At 45.1% G+C, this 6,949-nt stretch overlaps 1 pseudogene; it reads right to left on the reverse strand.

Moving 5' to 3' along the window:
- Window positions 1-2,068: 2,068 nt before the first annotated feature.
- Window positions 2,069-2,737, reverse strand: LOC112823598 (eukaryotic translation initiation factor 1 pseudogene; annotated as a pseudogene).
- Window positions 2,738-6,949: the final 4,212 nt, after the last annotated feature.

Here is a 6,949-nt window from a genome sequence, read left to right on the forward strand (position 1 = left end):
CGGTCCATCCACTTCTGAGACAGTCTAAGTGTGTCTCTGAGCCAGATTCGGCTTCACTGACATTTACACTTTGTCACACCGTCTTGGCACTTAATAGAATTGCTTTTACTGAATTCTGCTTGTCCTATGTTCCTACCTCGCCTCCAGAGACCCTTGAAGAAACAATTATTCAGATTCTGCCTATGTGTCGATTAGGGACACTAGTGGGCTGTTGTTTGTTCTTAGGGACAGTGTGGCACCCCACCCAGAGCCCTTCACCAGTCTGGTGTGTCCGCCGATGCATTCTATCCCCAGCTGCTGTGCTTGTCCAAACCTTTCTCCAGAAAATCGAAAGTAACTAGCAGAAGCCTTCTCACCTGGAGCTGTCTGGGAGCTGGGGGACTGCAGTCCACTCCGGTGGCTCAGTTGGTTAAGCGACTGCCTTTGGCTCAGGTGATCTTGGAGTCCCGGGATCGAGTCCCACATCGGGCTCCCTGCTGAGCAGGGAGTCTGCTTCTTCCTCCGACCCTCCGCCCTTTCATGCTCTCTCTCTCTCTCTTTCATTCTCTCTCTCAAATAAATAAATAAAATTTAAAAAAAGAAGAATACACAGTTTTCTGTTAATTGTGATGCAGTTGTTTTTGTAGATATCAAGCATTTAACTTTTAATGTCTTTATTTGCCAAGAATTGTACATAACGGGTATCTGCTCCCTGGAGGATGTTGCAAGGCTCAGGAGTGGAATGAGAGTGTGAAAGTCAGTGATACTTGCTCCAAAGGTTACCACAGCCCAAGCTGACCACCACAGCCATGGAGAGCTCTGGAATCAAAGTGGTCCCTCAGAGTAGTCTCAAGTTGGGCTGAGAGAGCCTGCCCTCATACCCTTAGTCCCTAGAGACATACCACGCTAAGATGGAGCAAGCTCTTGGGGACGGCAGCTCCCCTCAGCTGAGGGGGTTCCTGAAGGGGCTGACAGTGGAGGGCTGGCTGCCAGGACACAAATCCCTTCTTCCTGAAAGGGGACTGGGGCAGCAAGCACAGGGACACACGAGCAGTGGGGGGTGACAAAGCTTTGTCCCAGACCCCACTAATTGAATAATGATTTCATAAATGTTAGCACCTAATCAGTCAGAAAGGCTAGTTAAAATTACAAAGTTGACTTGAAGAAAGTTTTAGCCCCTTGGCTCCAAGTGTCCAAACTGCTAGCTAGGGCTCTGCCTGGGGGCAATCTTTGGTGGTTGTGCCCTGTGGGAATTCTGAGTCAGTCGTGGATGGCAGCAGTCTGGAAAATGCGGCTACCAATCTCAAGGAGATAAAGATGAGCCAAGAGAGCCTGCAACCTAGAGGTATTTAGCTATGATCCCCAAAACTGGGGAGGAAGAGCAGGACCTTAGGGTGCATGTGTCCAGCCAAGTCCTTTTTAGCTGAAATGTCTCTACTGCAACCGATGCAGGGTTTCCACAGAGAATGAGCTTAATCTTTTTCTGTCACTCACAGATCTTAAGATTTCAAGAGAAAAGGATCAGATAGCCTCACAGTACGGGGTGAAGGTGGGAGGGATGATACCATAAGTCAGTGTTGGAGCAGCCACACCAAGGTAAAAATAAGAAAAGTCTTTCCTTCACTTTCCAGACTTGTCATTACCTATGAGTCACAACAGTTAGCAGTGAAAGATTGTTCATCACAAGAAATGTTTTTTTTTTTTACAAAAAATGTTTTTAATAGAAGCAGCTGGTACGAGACAGGACTCAGAAGAAGTGAACTTGTATGAGTAGGGAACGTATGAGTAGGGAATTATCACTGGAAATATAACATATTTGAAGAACCGTAGGTGGGGAAAGTATTCGGCCGATGAGCAGGTAAAGACATATAGTGAATAATTATTAAGACTTTCAGAGTTCATGCATGAACCTCTGATGAGGTGTTTGGGAATGGATTGCACATTAGAGGTGAAAAATGATTCACTACATGACCTACAAATCTGTAAACCTGTGGCTTTGCCAATATTCAGAATGCATTTTTGTTTAGGACAAAGTTTCTAACATCAGAGGTTTGTTGGTTGATTGGTTGGTCTGGTTTTTGTTTTTCTTTCTTTTTTTTTTTTTTTTGGCTCTTTTCAGTTTATTGCATGAAGGAGTTACACTAGTCCAAGTTAAAAGCAGACCCCAAATGGTTACATTATACAAGCTGTGAGGTTTTTAAACTTGTGACAAGGGACAGAAGGGAAATTCTACTCATTGCAAGGAAATCCTCACTTAAGCTTCAATGAGCCAAAAGCACTTAAAACCCATGAACCTTCAGCTGGTCGTCCTTAGCCAGTCCAATCTCTACCAGGAACTGGCTATGTTCTTGCGCTGGTCACCCTGTAGCTGAATTACTTCTCCATATTCTGGATGCTCAATTACAGTACCATTGCAGGCAAATTTCTTCTTAAACAACTTCACTAGTTTCTTTTTATCATAATCATCAGCAATCCCTTGGACAGTAGTAAGGGTCTTCCTGCCATTTCTCTGTTGAATTCTTATATGGATATAATCCTCAGTGCCAGCAGGAAGCAGATCATCACCCTTACTTGCATCAGCAAAGGGGTCGAAAGAGTGGAGGTTCTGGATAGCGGACATACGATACGATTCCTTTTCCTTGGTGGAAACGGCCTGCGGAAGGCGGCGGCGGGAGAAGGCGGGCGGGGGGGGACGGAGCGTCGGGAAGCGAGGGGGCTCAAGGGGGAGGCTGGTGAGTCCTCGGCGGCGGCTCAGTGACTGGGGCCTTTCTTTCTTTTTTTTTTAATCAGAAAAAAACCTAGGATCAGGCACCTGGGTGTCAGTCAGTTAAGCGTCTGCCTTGGGCTCAGGTCATTGTCCCAGGGTCCTGGGATCGAGTCCCGCATCGGGCTCCCTGTTCGGCGAGAAGCCTGCTTCTCCCTCTCCCTCTGCTGTTCCCCCCGCTTGTGCTCTCTTCTAGTCAAATAATAAACAAAATCTTAAAAAAAAAAAAAAAAGAAAGAAAAAAGAAAGAAAAAAAAAGAAAAATCCTAGGATCTATATTTTCAAGTTGTCATAAGTTCTCTTCTAATTGTACATGACTATGCATATAACTGCTCAATCAATTCAAGAGAAAAGGTTTGAATTCAAGGAATAGAAAATCCTTAATATCAATTTTTGAGTATACGCTATCAATTCAGGATAGTTCAGAAGTAGAGAAGACTCTGTAGTTCAGAGGAATTTGGAGTCAGACAGACCTGGAGTCATTTCTCAGCTCCGCCACTCACCAGCTCTGTGGCTTTAGACAAGTTCCTTAATATATCTGAGCTTATTTACCCATCTGTAAAGTGGACATAACAAGAGTACTTATCACAGAGGGTTATCAAGGAAATTGAATGAGGCAATGTGGGCCAAATGGCTAGCACAGAGCTCGGAAACCAGCCTCTCTCTGTCCACCAAATAGTAGCTCCTGCTACCATTCTGTTGCCATCATTGTCGTTCTGTTGGTGTTATTCTGGTACTATCTAAGCCTAAAATGGGGGATCTCTGGAAGAAAGGGAAACATTCTGACCCATGCTTCAAGAAGAACATGTTTTTTAACCTTTCAGAGAAATTGTGCCATCAAGGAAAGGGAATTAAAACAAGATTAGTTAAGAATCCTAGTTTTTCTGGGGCTCCTGGGTGGTACAGTTGGTTAAGCATCCAACTTGTGGTTTCAGCTCAGGTCCTGATCTCAGGGCTGTGAGATGGAACCCTGTGTGGGATTCTGCACTCAGCATGGAGTCTGCTTGAGATGCTTTCTCCCTCTGCCCCTGCCACTTGTGCTCGTATTCACTCTCTCTCTCTCTCTCTCTCCCCCCCCCCCCCAAAATAAATAAATAAATTTCTAAAAAAAGAATCCTACTTTTTCTTTTTTGAGTTCTTTTACAGTGGTTGCGTGAAAGGCAACTTGAGTGCAGGGTTCTTCCCTAAAGCCCAGGATAGATTCAGAAAATCCAACTGCCACACAGGGTTTCTGATTAAAAATCAGTAATGGGGCAGCCTGGTTCTCATGTAGCACGTGTGGGAAGCAAGGCGAGTCCCGTCTCAGCCTTATACCCATTGCCAGATCGTGTGGTATGAGGTGTATGGCAGCATCACCACTGGCTGACACCACCCCCTGACTCCTGTTTACCCAGGGCTTCTCCTTTCACGCTGTCTGGACCGGGGAAGGAGATCTGTGTTGCTTTTGCAGCATGAGATACTCTTCCTCTCAATTCTTTTAGGACTTAAAACCTTTTGACATCAGCACAAGATGGCTTCTTGGTACTAAAATGAGAATTGGGGGGTGCCTAGTTGGCTCAGTCGGTAAGAGTCTGCCTTCAGCTCAGGTCATGATCCCAGGGTCCTGGGATCAAGTCCCGCATCGGGCTCCCTGCTAGCAGGAAGCCTGCTTCTCGCTCTGCCTGCCACTCCCCTTGCTTCTGCTCTCTCTCTCCCTGACAAATAAATAAATAAAATCCTAAAAAGGATACAAACATAATGATTCAAAGGGGCATATGCACCCCAATGTTTATAGCAGCAATGTCCACAGTAGCCAAACTGTAGAAAGAGCCCAGATGTCCATTGACAGATGAATGGATAAAGAAGATGTGGTGTATATTATATATATAATGGAATATTACTCAGCCATCAAAAAGAATGAAATCTTACCACTTGCAACAACATGGATGGAACTAAGGGTATTATGCTAAGCAAAATAAGTCAGTAAGAAAAAGACAAATATATGATTTCACTCATATGTGGAATTTAAGAAACAAAACAGATGAACATAGGGGAAGGGAAGGAAAAATAAGATGAAAACACAGAGAAACCACTAAGAGACTCTTAACTCCAGGAAACAAACTGAGGGTTGCTAGACGGGAGGTGGGTGGGGGGATGGGGTAACCGGGTGATGGCCACTAAGGAGGGTAATTGTAATGAGCACTGGGCGTTACATGCAACTGATAAATCACTAAATTCTATCCCTGAAACTAGTAATACAGTATATGTTAACTAAACTTAATTCAAATGAAAAATTTTTTTCATTATATGGAAGAAATGAAAATATATCTATGCCAAGATTCATCTGTAAGGTATTCATCCGAAGAGGCACCTGGGTGGTTCAGTCGGTTAAGCGTCTGCCTTCTGCTCAGTCATGATCCCAGGTTCCTGGGATCGAGCCCTGCATCCGGCTCCCTGCTCAGGAGGAAGACTGCTTCTCCCTCTCCCACTCCCGCTTCTGTTCCCTCTCTCGCTGTGTCTCTCTCTGTCAAATAAATAAATAAAATCTTTTAAAAAAAAGAAAGGTATTCATCTGAATATGGTTTTCAATGTTTTTTAAAAAAAAAGAATTTAAATGTATAATAACAGGGTATTGAGTAAAGCAGTATGTCCTATCTAGGTCAGATTTACAGTGAAGGTAATGAAAGTGAAGCTTTAGGACCCTCAAATAATGACTATTTGAATAATTTTATAGTCTTTTCTTTAAATAGGACTCTCCAAATTGTATGCTTTAAGCTCCTCCAAACCCAGATCTCCTCTGGATGTATTCATATAGTTATAAACATAAACTTGTGTTCAATAAGACAAATAATTACCACCCAAATGGGCAAATGATTTGAATGGGTATTTCATCACAGAAGAGATACTGATGGTCAAGGAAATGCAAAACACAACCCTAATAAGATACCACTTCTCAGAGAGGAGCAAGATGGCAGAGGCATAGGAGACCTAAATTTCGTCTGGTCCCAGGAATTCAGCTAGGTAGGAATCAAACCATTCTGAACACCCACGAACTTAACAGGAGATCGAAGAAAAGAATAGCAACAACTCTGAACAGAAAAACGACCACTTACTGGAAGGTAGGATGTGCGGAGAAGAGGCGATATTCCAAGGATAGATGGTGGGGGAGGGGGCCTCCGTCGGCTGCTTCTGGCAAGTGATAGAGCCCCGGAGCCAAAATCAGAGCTTTTAGAAGTCGGCTCTGCTGAGGGACGTCGCTCCAGTGGCTAAGTGGGGGGTGGAACCCTCGCGGGACAGTGTGGTCTCAGGACCCTTGGGGTCACAGGAAGACTGGGGGTGCCTGAGTGCGACAGAGCTCCCAGGGATCAGAGCAGGGAAGCCGGCTGCAGAGATGGAGCCGAGGCGCGGGATCTCAGCTTGGGTTGGCCATAAACCCCGTTATCTGCGGCACAGTCGGGCCGCTGCTCTTCCAGCAGGGACCCAACAAGGGGCAGATCCGGGGAGACTCCCCTTCCTCCCCCGGGAGGAGTGGTGGGGAGCACACCACAGGGATCTGCTGGGTTTGGAGACTCCACACAGGGTCGTGTGCCAGAGATAGAAATGCTCGGTCACAGGCTGGGTGCACACAGAGTGCGGCCGGAGACTGGGGAGACGGGAGTAATTGCTTTTCTCTGGGGGTGCACTGAGGAGTGGGGCCCCGAGTTCTCGGCTCCTCTGGGGCGGAGATTGGAGGCCGCCATTTTCACTCTCATCCACCAAAGCTGTACGGAAAGCCTGCAGGGAACAAAAGCTCCCCAGAGCAAACTCCAGCAGATTACTTAGCCCCGCCCCTGGCAAGGGCGGGGCAATTCCGCCTCCGCAAAGACATTTGGGAACCACGGCGACAGGCCCCTCCCCCAGAACATCAGCAAGAACAGCCAGCCAAGACCAAGTACACTGATCAATGAGAACGGCTGAATCCCAGAGCTAGGGGAATATAGCACATAGAATTCATGGCTTTTTCCCCATGATTCTTTGGTCTTTCAAAGTTAATTTTTAAATTTTTCTTAATTTTTTTCTATTTTTTTAGTTGAATTTTTCTTCTTCCCTTTTTCAACCAACATCTTATCAATTCCTTTTTAAAAATCTTTTTTAATTTTCATTTTTACAGTCATATTTTATCCCTTCATTGTATTTAACTTTATTTTGTGTGTGTGTGTATATATATATATATATATATATATACAT

Source organism: Callorhinus ursinus, unplaced genomic scaffold (assembly GCF_003265705.2).
Source record: "Callorhinus ursinus isolate GAN/ISIS: 27379988/994484 unplaced genomic scaffold, GSC_fseal_2.0 scaffold5, whole genome shotgun sequence".
Taxonomy (NCBI): Eukaryota; Metazoa; Chordata; class Mammalia; order Carnivora; family Otariidae; genus Callorhinus; species Callorhinus ursinus.